At 36.5% G+C, this 16,191-nt stretch overlaps 1 pseudogene; it reads right to left on the bottom strand.

Annotated features, from left to right (window-relative positions):
- Positions 1-9,245: 9,245 nt before the first annotated feature.
- LOC149151533 (alpha-amylase isozyme 3D-like) lies at positions 9,246-10,194 on the bottom strand (annotated as a pseudogene).
- Positions 10,195-16,191: the final 5,997 nt, after the last annotated feature.

Below are 16,191 nucleotides of genomic sequence, written 5' to 3'. Positions count from 1 at the left end.
GGAAGTAGTACCGGTGCCACCGGTTGATCTTCCAAAACTCTCTTTGCCTCGTCTAAAAAGGGACAACGGCGAAGGGTGTGATCGCCTTCACACAGTTCGCAGGGGAATCTCATCCCTCTTCGTCGTCTGCGACCTTCACTTTCGTTGGTCGACGGTAAGCATTCAACCTGGTTGTCAGAGGTTGACGCTTCCGAATCGTGCAAACGAGGGGACCAGTCCCTTAGTATCCGGGGAATACTGGGACAATCACTGTGGAAGTGGTCTCCTCTACATATGACACATGGCAATTTGGGCCCGGTCCGTGCTGTGTGTGGGTTTTCGTTAGATGCCTTTTGCTTGCCCCCAGGAGCCTTTGGCTCCTTTTGCTTCTTTTCTTTCTTCTTCTTTTCCTTCTTCTTTTCTATGGGAGCTCTGCTTTTGGCGGCTTGACCTTTCGAAGAAGAAGGATCGGAGGAAGGCTCATAAGAAGTGGAAGGCTGGAGGGTAGCTCTAGACTGGTCTAACTGTTGACTCGACTGTTGAGGAACCGTGGTGGTCTGAACTACAGCGGTTGAGAATAGCCAAACTGGCAGGCCAATTGTCAATCCTGGAAGCGACAATGTGGCCATGTGGGGCGCACCAACTTCTCCCCAAGAGGAGAAAGGGCTAGGGGTCCCATGCTGTGGAATCCCTTGATTGGTGTGTTCCATGTTCTCAACCTTAAGATCAACGTAGGAATTAGGGGTGATTATGTTCCGTTTAAGATGAATTTTATATGACGACGCTTTTAGACACAACTTGCTTTTTCACTTTTTAAGAGTCGAGAAAAAGCTAAAGATGACTCTAGTCTCCTTCGATGTATTAACGAGCCCGAAGTGACAAATGCTCGGATGGACTTTTTCAGTTATAGAGTTTGAAAAAGGCCAAAAGAAACTACTCTGGAGTTCTAGGCAAGGGTGTGCCAAACCTTTCGCGAAACCACAGAATATGTTTTACGGTACGAGTGGTCGATCTTCGTGAATGCTGTGTTCACTGCATCGCGATCAGTAGGGCGGCCGACACGGCTTCCTATGGATAAAGGCTTGGTTCCTATAGGGGTCCCCTAATATACGCGACGGTACGCGGGGGCACAAGTCCGTATTAGTGCTATCGTCCCTCAGGAGGAATCACCCACCTTCGTAGAGATCAACAGTCACTATGTTTAACGACGCCGGTTCACGTCTCTACCTAGACCTCTACTGTGTTTCGTTATGTTTCAAAGCGTTGTTAGATAAATTCAGCTCTTTTTAGGTTGATCTTGCTTAGCAGTTTGCCTTTATGGATCACCACGTGATGTATGATACAACTCCTAAATGCAGTCTAAGAATGATAAGCAAGCTTTTTCAATTCTTTCAACTTATGAAAACCTTAACTACTGAAGGAAAAGAAAGACATCATCTTTTCAAACAGATCATAGAGCACACACTAATGCACTTTTCCTAAATCGACATGCAAACTGTCAAAATGCACATGCACAATGCAAGTATTTCTTTTCTTCTTCCTTAATGTTGATGTATTACAAAAAGAAAGCTGTTGTATAATTTCGAATTCAATTTCAAGTGAAAGAAAACAAGTTTTTGTCCAATAATCAAAAGAACACCTTAAGATTCACTCGTTTCAACACAAGAAATACTGAAATTCGAACCATATAACGAAAGCAAATGCTCAAGCAGCTATGAACAGCAATAAACTAACTCTTAGAATCACAACGACACTTTCTCACAGGTCTAGATTCAAGAGGTCATAGCAAGACTAGTTCACTTTCGCTATGGGAAACTGTGAATGACAGCAAGAAATACAATAAGAACAATCACGGTTTCTTCATACAACTGAGGCGGAATGAAGGCAAAGAGAAGTGGTTTCAGCTGGGTATACAGGTTGACAACTGGCTGCAAAAACAATACTGAAAACTGGGCAACAGACAGTGGAGAATCCAAGTTGCACAAGGCAAAACTGGATCAGCACAGGTGCTACACTGTGGATCTGAGATGCAGCGCAGGTAGCCCCTTCGGGACCTGCGTTGCAGTGCAGGTAGACTTTGTGGCAGCTGCACTGATGAGACAAGTCACGTCTCTCTCAGATTCCGGGTCACAGTTTGCTCAAAAATGAGCGGTTTTTGGCCAAATCAGAGGTTGTCAGTCAAGTATACACTAGAGGATGATGAAAGGAAGATGAACACTATCACAAAGAGCTAAAAAGAGTCCTTGTGGATCTGCTCTTCAAATCATAAACAAGCCCAGCACTGGGCTAGAGTAGCTGCCCTCTACTTTGCATTCGAAGGACTCGCATGCAGTTCGATTCGGTACTCTTTCGTTTAAGAAATGAATAGCAAGAAACACAAGCTACCAACAAGACACGATCCCCAGCGGAGTCGCCAGTCTGTTGTGGGGGAAAGTATCCAACTCGGAATGACCCTAACCCACTCTAAGGGTGACAGTTCCTTAGCAACAGCTGAAAGCAAAGCTATCTAAAGTTTCTTCTTTATGACATGCAAGAGATAGAAGGAAGAGATCCACTTACCGATGTCTTGCGCAAATGGTCGATCCAATATCCTCTATTCGCCGCTTGCTCCCAGCTCCAAGTCTTTTCACGGGCCCAGCTACACAAGATCCTGCAAACAAGACAAAGAAAGGAAACTACAAGAGGCATGCATTCATAACTGATTCAAGGATTAGCATAAATCAAATACGCAAGTAAGACAATACATCATTGAAACACATGTGAATAGAAGAACCTCAAATGCTTTATTAATATATGGAAGTAAGGTTCAGGCGGTGATACAACCATGAGAGGTCCAATCCAGCATCACCTTCCCGACGGAGAGAAATCTCTTCTTCACCTCCCTCAAGCAATCACCCAATGCTCACAACTGTAAAACAACAGCAATTCTTTGCACAAAATTCCGGCCTCCTCTAGATCCCATGGGATGAGATCCTTATATAGAGTTTTGGAGTGAAGATAAGTCAGCTTGATGTGTGACTTGTTGTCCTCTTCAACTCCAGTTGTTCTTCAGTTCTTCACTCGGAGTTTCTGTCTTCCACTTGGAGTCTTAGAAGCTCTTAACTCGTCATTAGGCGAATCTTATCATCAAGTGTCTTTTTAGAAGCTTCCTGGGAACTGGCACTTTGAGAAAAAGATTCCTCCACATGTCCAAGTACGCCCAACGCAGGTAGCCTTTGTTCTACTTGCTATGCAACGCAGGTAGCCTTTGTTGTACCTGCTATGCAGCGCATATGCCTAGTGGAGCAGCTGCAATGATCCAAAACTGACCTGTTTTTGAGTGTTTTTCAGTGGAGAACTGATTTGCAGTGCTGTGGTTTGCTGACCTTGTTCCTCTAAGGGTAAGAACAACTTGTTTAGGGACTTTGGATCCCTTAGATTATTGACATTTCATGCTCTATGCTGTAAGGCACAAAAATGTCTATAACACTGTGATATCCTGGGCTCTTTCCTCTTTGTATTTTTCTTCCTCTAATCTCTGTAGTCAAAGAATTACCTTACGTCTCATCGGAGATTTTTCATTGCATTTCCTCGCTAAGAATTGCACCGACAACATCATCAAAATTTAAAGTGCTAGATCCAGAGATAGAGTTACTAATGGCCATAACTAAACCATTCCAACCTTTTGGCAATGAGCACAAAAATAACAGAGCCCTAACTTCATCATCAAAATTTACCTTTATAGAACTTAACTAACTGGTAACCATATTAAATTCATTTAAATGATCAGCAACAGATCCACCTTCTGACATCTTCATATTAAATAAATTTTCATAATAAATACCATATTTGAGGCTGAGGGCTTTCATATAGTTTGGTCAATGCTGACATTAAACCCTCTGTTGTCATTTCCTTTGAAATATTAAAGGCTGTCGACGCCGCTAGGCACAACCATATTGTTCCAAGTGTCTTTCTCTCAAGAGTATCGCATTATGTGTCTTTCATACTTGTCGACTTCTTTGTATTTCCACTCAATGGTAAGTACAGATCTTTTTGATACAGATAATCTTCCATCTACATGTTCCACCGTTGGTAGTTTTGGTCGTTAAATTTTTCAACCCTAAACCTACCATCTTTCGCCATTGCTCCCACTCGAACCAAGAACCCTTCTCTCCTATGATTTTATCAACCAAATAGACCTTCAGCTCTGATACCAATTGTTATACAATTATATATTACAGAGCAATGGAACACATAAAATATTGCAAAAACACAAACATAGAAAATGCATAAAACAAGATAGACATGGATATACATGGTTCACCCAATTTGGGCTACGTCCATGGAGAAACAACTATTCTTCCTTTTATATTATCTGGCAAAATGAAGAGACACAACCTACAACAAATCCAATGTAATTTCCTCTTCGCTCCCACACAATCTCCTCTCTCTTTCTTGCTCAAAATACACATATACATAGCCGCAATACAATTCCCTCATATATTAGCAAGGGGTTCCCTTTTAGGGCAAAAAACCCTAAATTAAACATAACTTTTATCGTCATAACATCCGCCTAATGAACGGATTATATTGACTACGAAATTACAACATTTTATAAGGCAATTTTACATCTATTTTTTAGCTTCGGGGACATTGCCCCCAGACCCCCACCCCCGGACCCCCGCGAGGGGGACAAGGCCACCCCACACCCTCCCCCCACCTCGCATGGAGGGATGTACAGTCTTCCTGGGATATACATCTGGCTGAAACAAAGACCTTTGAATAAAGAAGATAATCAGGCTCCACACCTAACACAAAGAGGACAATAGTCACTCCAGGATTGGGCCCACGATCACTAAAAGTCAACCACCTTGTAGCGAAATCAGTGCAAGAATTAAAAATAAACCATGTAAGTCTCCATTATATTAATCAACAACAATATTACAATGTCTGTAAAACTTCAGAGCATAAGCATGAGAAGAACAATAAAAAATATTTTTTCACAGAGGCTTTATTCCTTGCCTTTATAATCATAACTAAGTCCATAGTTAAAAATAAAGGAGTGATCCTTAGAATCTAAAGATTCTTAGGATACTCAATTGGAATTAAAAAATCCCTTGAGTTCCCATGGAATAGATGGAAAAAATCTCTTTCACCACTAGTCTTTCCATGATGATCATTAATCTTTGCTTATCCAAGTCACAACTAACCCGAGCAGCTCTGTGTAACTCACTCTTGCTTATCGACATCTGTGTTAGTTATCATTTCGAATTGTAAGTGTAACTCATCTTTTCATGGTCAAATCAATTCGTTTAGAGAATAAAATGATGAAATACTTTATTAACTTCTTTTTAAAGTTCTCAACACACAGATTACCATATTATATACATAAAAGACTTGGAAAATTAATGAAAGGATAAAGAAACAGAGTAAGAAAATGTGTCAATTTTGGAGCCCAACACTTACATGGATGCATGAGAGGTTTTAATTTTTTCTTCATGGATAATGGAAGAGTTTTGACTTTTCTTTTCAATGATAATTATAAATAAAATTTGAATTAATAAATATTTTATGGCTTAGAATAAATGATAAATAGTGTGATGGTGATTAAGAGACTTTCTAATGGACTTGGTGATGCATTTTTCTTTCCTACTTAGATTATGTTAAATAAATATATATTTTTATGTTGTTATAAGTAAATTGTTTAAAGTAGACATGTCTTTATCATTGTAAACATGATATATTAGCTAGGAGAAATGTGAAAACATGAATTTTAATGACTATCTCGTGATAAGTATGTAGAAAAATAATATTTATTGAGTTCTTCATTAAGAAATAATCAAATATATTATTTGTAAAAAAGTTAAATCTAAAATAATATGATATTTCTATTATTTAACTCATTTATTATTAAAAAAAGTTAAACCACAATAGCAAATAAATAATGAAAATAGCACCAAAAAGTTATATATTTATTACTAGAAAAAATTTCACTTGCCACTTTAAGGAAGAACTTCCAATACAACAAATCCCCAGCTAGAAGTAACTTCACAAGCCTTATTTTTCATTTGTTCTTCATCTTTAGAGAGAAATTTCTAATTTAAATTGGTAAAAGTCACTATAAATATTAAATTTAAATTGCTTGAAACTCTCATAACTTTAGTGATAAATTAAATTTTATTAAAATAGATTTTTTAAGTTATATTAAATATAAATTAATTATAAAAAATCATTACTTAAGTTTTTTAAATTTAACAATAAACCAGTATAGATCCATCTTAACAACATATCAACCAAGAGCCAAGATGGATCGAATCTCATTATAAAAAAATCTCTTTTTAGAATGCAAAACTTGAAAAAAGATGTACATGTCAAAAGATTTAATCTCTTTTAGTGCTTCATAAATATGTGATTAAGATGGATCTATAGTGGTTTTCTATCTCTATATATAGACCATGTGTAACTTTTCATTGTTTAAATTGTATGTTTGAATAATCTATTATTAATAATGTTTTACATTAAAAATTAAATATTAAGAACTAACTAAATTATTTTACCTTTAATTAATTTTTCCTTATGAATACTGAAACATTTTATTAATTAGGTTAGAATGAATATGTATGAACTATCTAAGTAATAGAAAAATAATTATGGTAATTTTACAATTATAGTTTCAACCATATTAAACATTGTAATTTGTAAAAATATCTTTGCATTTTTTTAAAGTAAGTGGTTTTTCATGTAATTTCAATATATATAAAAAATTGATATAAGTTCACCAATACATAATCTATAATAAATATCATTTCATAAAAATAAATGTCATGATGATAACCATCTAATAAACATAAACATCATCTAAAATACACATTCAAATTTTTTGCTAACATCATCTAATTATATACACCTCTAGTACATGTAAATGTCATAAGCTTGCACACAAATCTAATAATCTAAGAGGGCACTATCATCATGTTCACATCTAATAAAACAGAAGCATTGTAATCTATAATCATCACCAAACACATCCTCAAATATACATCTCATGTCAAATAATTGCTATCACATACACATTTATCTGCAAGCACATTAAATGAACATATCTAACATGACCTAACAATATGCATATCAACACCAATATATAAATTAAGTACATCAACGTGAACAAAAAAAATGCACCTTTATAAATATATATATATATATATATATATAGATATAGATATATATAAACAAGTCAAATAACTACATCAAGTCAAATAACAACTATAAAATATTTGATACAATAGTAGTAGTGGTTGCCTAGTTTGTAGTAGAAGACGAGGGATGGTCAACTGCCTCAACATGAGTCGAACTATGAGATGGAGGAGAAGGTGGCTATTCTATTATCTGATGAGAAACATGTAGTACTAGGTCATGAGGTGAAGGAGGAGGAGGTGGGGTACTACCAGAAGGATCACTAGTACCCCGATTATCATTTGATGGGGTGGTACTAGGTGAAGACTCATGTGTATCTACTGCATGCCCATCCCTCCTAATTGTGATTATCCTAGTATATTTGAAAACATGACACATAAGACTCATCATATCATGCGGAAAGTCCCTCAAGAGCTTCAGGAGCCTAGGATCTACCCTGATGTCTCGATTCGTCATAGGGCGAACTCCCTTCTCAACCAAAATTCTAGAGAATAGATCACAGTACTCCATCTTGAACCTGAAATCATCCCTATGCAGTCACATGCCCAAACCCATATGCATCCGAGGATGTGCCTCACCTGTCGCAACCTCATCCATCTCCACATCTACTTTCGGTGGGGGAGGAGGCATGTCCCTAACGAATGTGCCAATATCTACAAAATATATAGTGCAAAACAATAATTAGACAATTTTATTAAAAACAATAATCAAATAAGTTAAGAACATTTTAGAATAAATTTTATTCTAATTAATTAAGATAATAAAATGAAATTATACTAGTTTAAAGAAAACACTAATATTACCTCTATCATTTTCAAGCTCATCTAGTGTGAAGAGGATGTTGGGACACTGTCGCCAATCCAATCCTGCGTAAGGACACGACACCAAGACAAACAGGTGGTCATCCTCCCTAACTAGTAGGCCTATTGCTTGGGTGTAAATCTTGACTGGATACTCTAGTTGGCCCCTCTTGGGCATCATCTCACCCACATGTGCATTCCCAGCTCATTCATCGGTCTATGTGGGCGAAGGTCAAAAATAGGCCTCATCTCTGGAAACCTCTCAAAAAATAAACAAAAAAACTCTAAAGAAAAAGGGAAGTTCACCCTCTCATGTATCATAACATGACATCTATTTAAATCCATACAAAAATTCCGCAAAAAAATGGGAGACTATATGATACATCGTGGCCTCTGCACCAAAAAAATTGACATAAAACAAAAGAGGGTAACTAATGCATTGCCTATCACTAGTATAGTGTTGAATGATACTCACTAATAATGTGAGGCACCTAACCTCCTCTGCACCAAAAGAATAAATCTAAAATGTCCACCAAACACCTGAAAATCTGTTGGATGCACTACATGATCCCCAACATATCTCTGAGAGTAGACAAGCTGGATCTATGTTGCAATACAATGGGGAACATCAGGGAACTGGGGAAAATCCTCCCTTTTCCTGGATAGGCCAGTGATAAAATAAATGCCCTCCTGAGTGGGCTCATACCACTGATCAGAACCGAAATGGAAAACTTTTCAGTGGAAATCCCACCGACGAATCAATTGTGCCAACAACCCAGAATACCCCTTCAGGGATGTAGCCAACAACCTAGAATCAATTCTACTTCGCTAGAAAATTAAATTAGAGAGAAACATAGGCATTGCCTTGACATTTGCTAATCAGGGAAGCATGGTTTCCATGTAAATGAAAAAAAAAACTCGAAATTACTCTCATATGTATGCAATGCATGAAGAGTTGAGTTAGGATGATTCTAATAATAAAGTCAGGGGGGAGGGGAGTATTGGAAATACTAAAGTACTCTCGTATGTATGCAATGCATGGAGAGTTGAGTTAAGATGATTCTAATAATAGAATTCGAGAGCAAATTTGTCAAGTGTGAGTTAGCGAGAGAAAAGAAAGTTAGAGTTTGTCATGATTCCATATTCAATAAGAGTGGTCCTTTATATACTCGTGATTGGGTCATTATAATGTGTAAAATCCAAGAGCCACTATAGATATATGCTAGAAATAGATATATGCATGAAATTTTAATGAATATAACGTTATTTATGTGTTTATTTGTTTTTAACCCTCTACCTATCCACAAACATAACCCTTAGTGAACTCGAACCTCCGACTATCAAACTGACATTGGACTTAAGCCAATTCCTCCACTCCGACTGGTCGACCTATATGGAGTTATGGTTGTGATTAATGTTAGGGGAATCAGTGTAGTTGGCTATTGTTGTGATTCATGTCAAGGCCAGTCTAGACGCTCGTTTGTATCCCTGCCATTGAACATGCAATAGTTTCATTTATCATCTAGCACCGATGGTTTATCACGATGTTGCCCACACACAAAAGGGTAGAATTCGTTCACGACATCCTTTAGTTGTTACTCACTCCCATACTTGGATGATTCTAAATCATTTATCTTCCCTGGAAAATAACCTAATTCACAACAAAACACAAACAAATTACCACTGAAAATTATAAGTTTTATCATATTTATATTAGAACTTTGATTTGCATATAGTTCCACAATGCTTGATGGGCTTATGGGCTCTCTGACTTGACCCATGAGTTGCCTCGAAAATAAATGAAACCCACTAAATGTAAATACCTTGATATTCGATGCATTGTGAAGGTGGTGGAAACTAGACCATCCATAGTGCTAGCATTCGTTGCATCGTCTACGATACCCTTCAATACTTTATACCAAGGAGAAGAACTCTTGGAAAATTCTCAATTGAAGCCCTAGAAAGGTTAAATTATGCAAGGCATCATTTCCATTCCATCCAAAAAAATATGAGATGCATTTCTAAATACACACCAATGACATTAACATCAATTTTACTTACCTATCCATGAATGAAAGAATGAGTGTGATATGACATGAAGTAACAGGGTATTGAGAGGGTTGGTCTTTCATAGCTTGGAAATTATTGATATGGGCATTGCAGTTTGTGCTTGTGGGGGCGAGGCTGCATTGATTAGAATGTAGGACCATAACAACAAAAATAGAAATTCAAACTTGGCCATATCAAACACACACAAAACTGTGGAAACACATAGGTGGAGGGAATCACAATACACAAGATATTATTGACTTTGTTTCTTCTTGTCCACATGCTATTGACTATTGGCTTTGTTTTCAAAAGCGAATGGGAACATGCGATTCACAACCAGGGCTGCCTTCCTCGTTATAATAATTCTAGGGAAACCTCGCCTTCTGATGCATAAATTCCATGCAACTACGAATATGTAGCCCAAAGGAATGTGTTTGTGCCAATCTCGATGTCACTTACAGTCAGTAAAGGTTGTGTATATGTATTTCAATTCTTTGTACTTTCTATAAGCTTTTGTCTTTTGAGGCTCGTCAATATGTTGTTTATAAACTATTGTTTTTAGTGAGATTTTTTGGAAGTTTTTCCCGTGGGTTTTTTTGGTTTAATTTCTCTAAAATCATACAGGAATTTATTGAAATCATAAATTCGATGGGTAACCCCTGCACAATCAAAGTGCCTTGGGGGTTTTTCAGAGTTATAAATTTAGATATGATATTTAATTGACTTAGAAAATGATTAAAGCGAGTGTTTAATAATAACCAATGAGATTGTCAGTATTAATGTTCCTCTCACTTAAAATTGTAAATTTTTATTATTTTATTATTTTAATGATTTATTAATTTAATTTGAATGGAGTAGTTTTTAAGTGTGATGTTTTGGAGTTTCTCAAGTCAAAATCTGGCTAAACATTTTGCGGTCAAATCTTGATTTGTGTTGTTTAAAATGTTTTCTTGATTGTATATATGGATTCAACACCCTCAAATACCCTTGGGCACTTCAATTGTGAAACTTGTAATTTCAATAGATACATCCGAGATTTTAAACAAATTAGATCAGAAAATAAACCAACCAACTTTCCAAAAAATCACACTTAAAAACTATACGAATTTAAATTATACAAATTACAAAATAAATATTCATTAATAAACAAACTCTCTCAAAAATAACAACCTTCCAAAAAATCACACTTAAAAACTACATGAATTTAAATTATACAAATTACAAAATAAATATTCATTATTGAACAAAATCCCCTTGATTAAAAAAACAAAAACCTCGCCTAGTTAAACTAGGATGTTAGAGTCAAATTGTGTGATAGTGGCCATAAATCAATGGAATTGTGGAATTGCTGCCCCTAGTTGTGTTCAAATTATTTATCACCGCAACAACAATTTGCGTTGACTTGGGATTTTACATAGAGAAATGTGAATGTGTTAGAAATGTTTAGACATTTAGACAGTTTATTTTATAGATCAAAAACTGTTTTTTTTTAACCAAAATTTAGTGATACAATTTCAAGTAATTCAAGTAATATTGTGATTTTTTTGTTGTTTAAAATAGATTTTTGAATGTCTAGAATTTGAGTTCTATAGATTAAACAACTTAAACCCAAGTTTTTAAAAGTCTTTGCCAAAATTTAGTTAAAATTAGCCAAAAATAAAAACCCAAAAAAAAAACCATTTAATCTATTAGTTAAGCTACACATTTAGATGTTTGGGCTACAATCACATGACTTTTAACTTTTAACTTCCCTCAGCTTGCCAAATCAATACATTAATTATTATCTTGGTCTTCTCTCCACATTTTCCCAAGTTTGTATTCACAAAGCAAACCAAAAACCAAGTATATACATAGAAACTTGATCTTATTAAAATAAAAAGAATTGAACAGTAGATCTAGGTTTGTTAATTGCATTAGTTGATGGTCATAATTATGAAAAGTTATTTCATAAGCAAGTTTTGCCAGATAACTTAGTCCTTGTCACTTAAAATTAATCATATAAAAAATTATAACTTATATTGGCTAATGCTAAATTAATATTGGTTAATAGCAAATGGAATCATATAGTCTTGCTTTGGTAGGAACTAATAAATTGAAATTTGAAGTGGATAAATGAATTTCTTGGCACTTGCATAAATTTTGGTGGGTAGTAACCATTGATAAGTCTACACATTTACAATTTTACTCCTACATTAGTGACGAAGAAAACATAAATAATCGTGAGAAGTAACTCATGGTAAGTATATTTATTTACATCTTATTAGGTGGGAAGTGTTTAAATTAGGTGGGAAGTTATTGATGATAAGTATAAGTTATTTTCAAAGATTTTATTTTTAGATGGTTTTAAGAATAAAAAATCACTACATAAATATCTAAAAAATATGCATGAATATTGCAGTCATATCCATAAATTATAACATAAAAATATGTGACACAATTATCCACATGGCATTATATTGTGCAAATTCTACAATAAGTATTTTAAGTTATGGTCCAATCAATGTTTGAAAAATAAGTTTTTTTAATAATATTGCAAAATAAACATTTATTTTTAAAATTTAAACATTATAGGTTGCATTAGTCTATGCTAAACTAACAATGTTCACCAACCAAATGGATTGCTAGGGTCCTACCTTGATACAAACTAATAAAATATCATCTATGATAATTGATGATCATAACAACAAAAAGTTATTATATAAATAAAAAGCTATAAAAATATCTAAAATCATTGATCTTTTTATACTTGTAGCTTAATATAAATTTCATAACATAATATTTTAATGTAATAATTGTTGAGAAATGGCAACAAGAAATTTCAGTTTAACTTGTCCTTGAATTAAACTGAGAATTAAAAAATCGAATTCTATTCTCATAGGAACTTGTAAATAGTTAATTAAGCTTAATTAACTTAGTTGGCTTAGGAATTTCGAATTGTAAGTCTTTTTGTAGTCATGTATATGTTCTCCCTAAATTTTAGGGGTCCAGGATGAGTTTATTTGAGTTGTAATTAGATAACTCAGTTTGTCTGAGTTATAGAAAGTTAAACTAGTTCTAACTCTTTGTGGAACTAGAAAAGGTTTAATAGTGAGTTGGTGCACTGGTGCATCCTCAATGCTACTCCAGCTAATTGAAGATTCTCTCATGAGAAACTCATGCATGTCAGTTTAGAGAAAGACCCAGTTGAGACTAGAGTGCAGAGACATTGTACTGTTAGTTGTAGAATGATCCAAGTTGTACAGATCATGCATGCAATCAGAAGAGGACCTAGTTTTGGATTACGCTGTTATGGAAGAAGGAATTCCCAATTAAATATGGGCTATTCCTCATGGGAATTGCACAAGGAAATAGGGGCTCAACAGGCAGCATAAATTGGCTAAGTGTTGGTCAGTGCGGGCTTGTGAGGTAGAGAGTTGATCATACTTGTGCGGAATTGTTATTGTGTGAACAATCTTTGTATTATCACTCAGATTTCTGATTAATGCAATAGATAGTCGGCATTTTGAGCAATGAATTTCCCCAGAGAAACAATTGTTTTTTGTGTCTTTGATTATCTTCCTCTTGTCTATTATCGTTTTCATCGATTATTGGTTTCGACTGTTTAAAAGAGTAGAGTAGATTCTTGTCATGTGTTTTAGTACATTACATAGCTATGAATCTATAGGATAATATACATGGTATCGGAGTTGAAGACAGTATACTAGAGGAGATTTTGAAGTTTTGAGTTTTGGGTTATAGGTGAAATTCAAATTTACAATACATACTTCAGGATCGGTAGATGGTGTTCTATGGTTTGTGGCTCGAATCTGCCTTGGAAGGCAGCTCAAATTATATAGCTTGGAAGGATAAATGGAGGTTGTGCTGGAGGATAATGGCTTGAAAGAATTCATTGATCAAGACATTCCTAAGCCAGCAGCATCGTATGCACAGAATCTGGTCGAATGGAAGAAGTGTTTGACGAAGGCGAGGCGGATAATCCTTAAGGGAGTTCAAGACCACATTGTCTCGAGTCTCCATGGGAAGGAAACTTAGTATGCTATGTGAAAAGCATTGACCGACCTATTCTAGAACAACAGTGACCATAGGAAGTTGGCACTGAAAGACAAACTTCGAAAAATCAAGATGGAGAAAGATGAGACCATTCCAAAATACTTGACCAAGTTCACTCACTGTCGTGATGAACATGGAAGTGTTGGAAAAATCGTTGCCGAGGATGATATGGTGAGCCTAGCTCTCCTAGGCCTTCCCAAGAGTTGGAATAGCTATCAGGACTCTGTTAACGGGATGGAGAAGATTCCATATTGGGAACGACTATGGTCGGATTTGATCCGAGAGGAGATCAGAAGGAACACCAGAGATGGTTCCTCATCAAAGACTAGTGATGAGGAAAATTGTGCCTTAGCAAGTAAGGCAAGGAAATGGAAAGGGAAGGTGTCCCATTCCAAATCAGATTCTTTCCATGGCGGTAAAAATAAAGACATGATGAAAGTTAAGTGTTTTCATTGTCACAAGATGGGCCATTTTTCTACAAGTTGTCCACTCAAGAAGTCCAAGAAGAAGTCCTCAGGAGGAGCGGCAGGTGAGGCTTTGGCCTCTCAATTCAAATTGAACTTTACTCTCATTGCATGTGTGGTGTCATCAATGATGGGTAGTGTATAGTACCTTGATAGTGGAGCTTCATTCCACATTACTAGTGACAAGGCTTTGTTCAGTGACCTAGAAGAGAAGGATCTCCATATTCATATTGAGATGGGTGACGAAGGGAGGTATAGTGCTACTAGATTGGGTACGGTTACTTTTCAAAGGAAGCAGGGTGCTCCTCTCACCTTGAGGTATGTTATGTATGTGCCTGGGTTGAAGAAGAACTTAGTATCGGTCGCCATGCTTGAGGATAGAGGCTATGATGTTATTTTCTCGAAAGGAAATTCCTTCGACACATAGCTACAGGTCACATAAAGAAGAGAGGGATTCATGTTAAGAATATCTATAAGCTAGATGTATAGGATTGTGTTGCTTTGAGCATGAAAGTAGAGAAGATGCGGAGATGAGACGTTGGCAAGTTGTGGCACAGGTGATTGGGCCACTTGCATCATGGGGATTTGAATATCATGCAGCAGATCTCTAATGGTCTTCCCAAAGGTACACTAGAGAAGGTTGATTCATGCAAGGGGTGTACTTTGGGAAAATACACCAAGGCTTCCTTTCACGACAGAGATAGTCGAGCAAAGGCGATTCTATAGCCGGTCCATTCAGATGTGTGTGGACCATTCTTGACAACATCCACGGTCAACACAGGTATTATGTTACATTTGTTGACGAATTTTCTCGTAAATGTTGGATATCTTTCATGGAGAAGAAGGATCAAACTTTCACAAGTTTTGTGAATTTAAATCATTGGTCGAGAAAGAGTCTGGCAAGAAGGTTAAAGCTCCAAGGAGTGATAACGGTGGTGAGTACGTCTCAAATGAGTTTAAGAATGTCTATGTAACAGAAGGGATTAAACATGAGTTAACGACACCCCATAACCCACAGCAGAATGGGGTGGTCGAGAGGAAGAACAGAAGCATTGTAGGGGCAGCACGAGCAATGTTGCATGATCAAGGCCCACCACTACACTTGTGGGCTAAGGCATGTAACACAACGATTTATTTCCAGAATTGTAGCCCGCATCGGATTCTTTGGATGAAGACACGAGAGGAGGCTTATTTCGGTAAGAGGCCAGATGTTGGTCACTTTAGGATTTTTGAGTCATCAGTATATTTCCATGTGACCAAATATGAATGGAAGAAGCTTGAGACAACAGCAAAGTTGGGGATATTTGTGGGGTACACTGATACACCTCACAACTATTATGTGTACTTGTCGACTAGCAGGATGACAGTGGTTAGCAGGGATGTCAGATTCAATGAGGAGAAGGTCGTGTGAGTTTCCCTTTAGAGGGAGCTTGAGCTACATGTGATTGAGGAGATTTTAGCTCCTAAGGTTGAGGATCCTCAGATTGATGTGAAGCAGACACATGTAGAGGATCCGGGAGTGGAGACATCAAATCAGGCAGAGTCTTCCAGAGATGGGAGAAAGCACACTAGCAAGGCTTGACAAACTATTCTATGATGCATGGTAGAATGTGGGAGCACCCACATCTCAGGGTCAGAAAAGGAGGACACCTGAGAGATACACTAGATACACGGTT

The sequence above is a fragment of the Pinus tabuliformis genome, chromosome 9, assembly GCF_031772625.1.
Source record: "Pinus tabuliformis cultivar Carrire ecotype Pingquan chromosome 9, CPIR1, whole genome shotgun sequence".
NCBI lineage: Eukaryota > Viridiplantae > Streptophyta > Pinopsida > Pinales > Pinaceae > Pinus > Pinus tabuliformis.
Note: the sequence above shows the minus strand (reverse complement) of the source record. Positions and strands in the feature narration are given on the sequence as shown.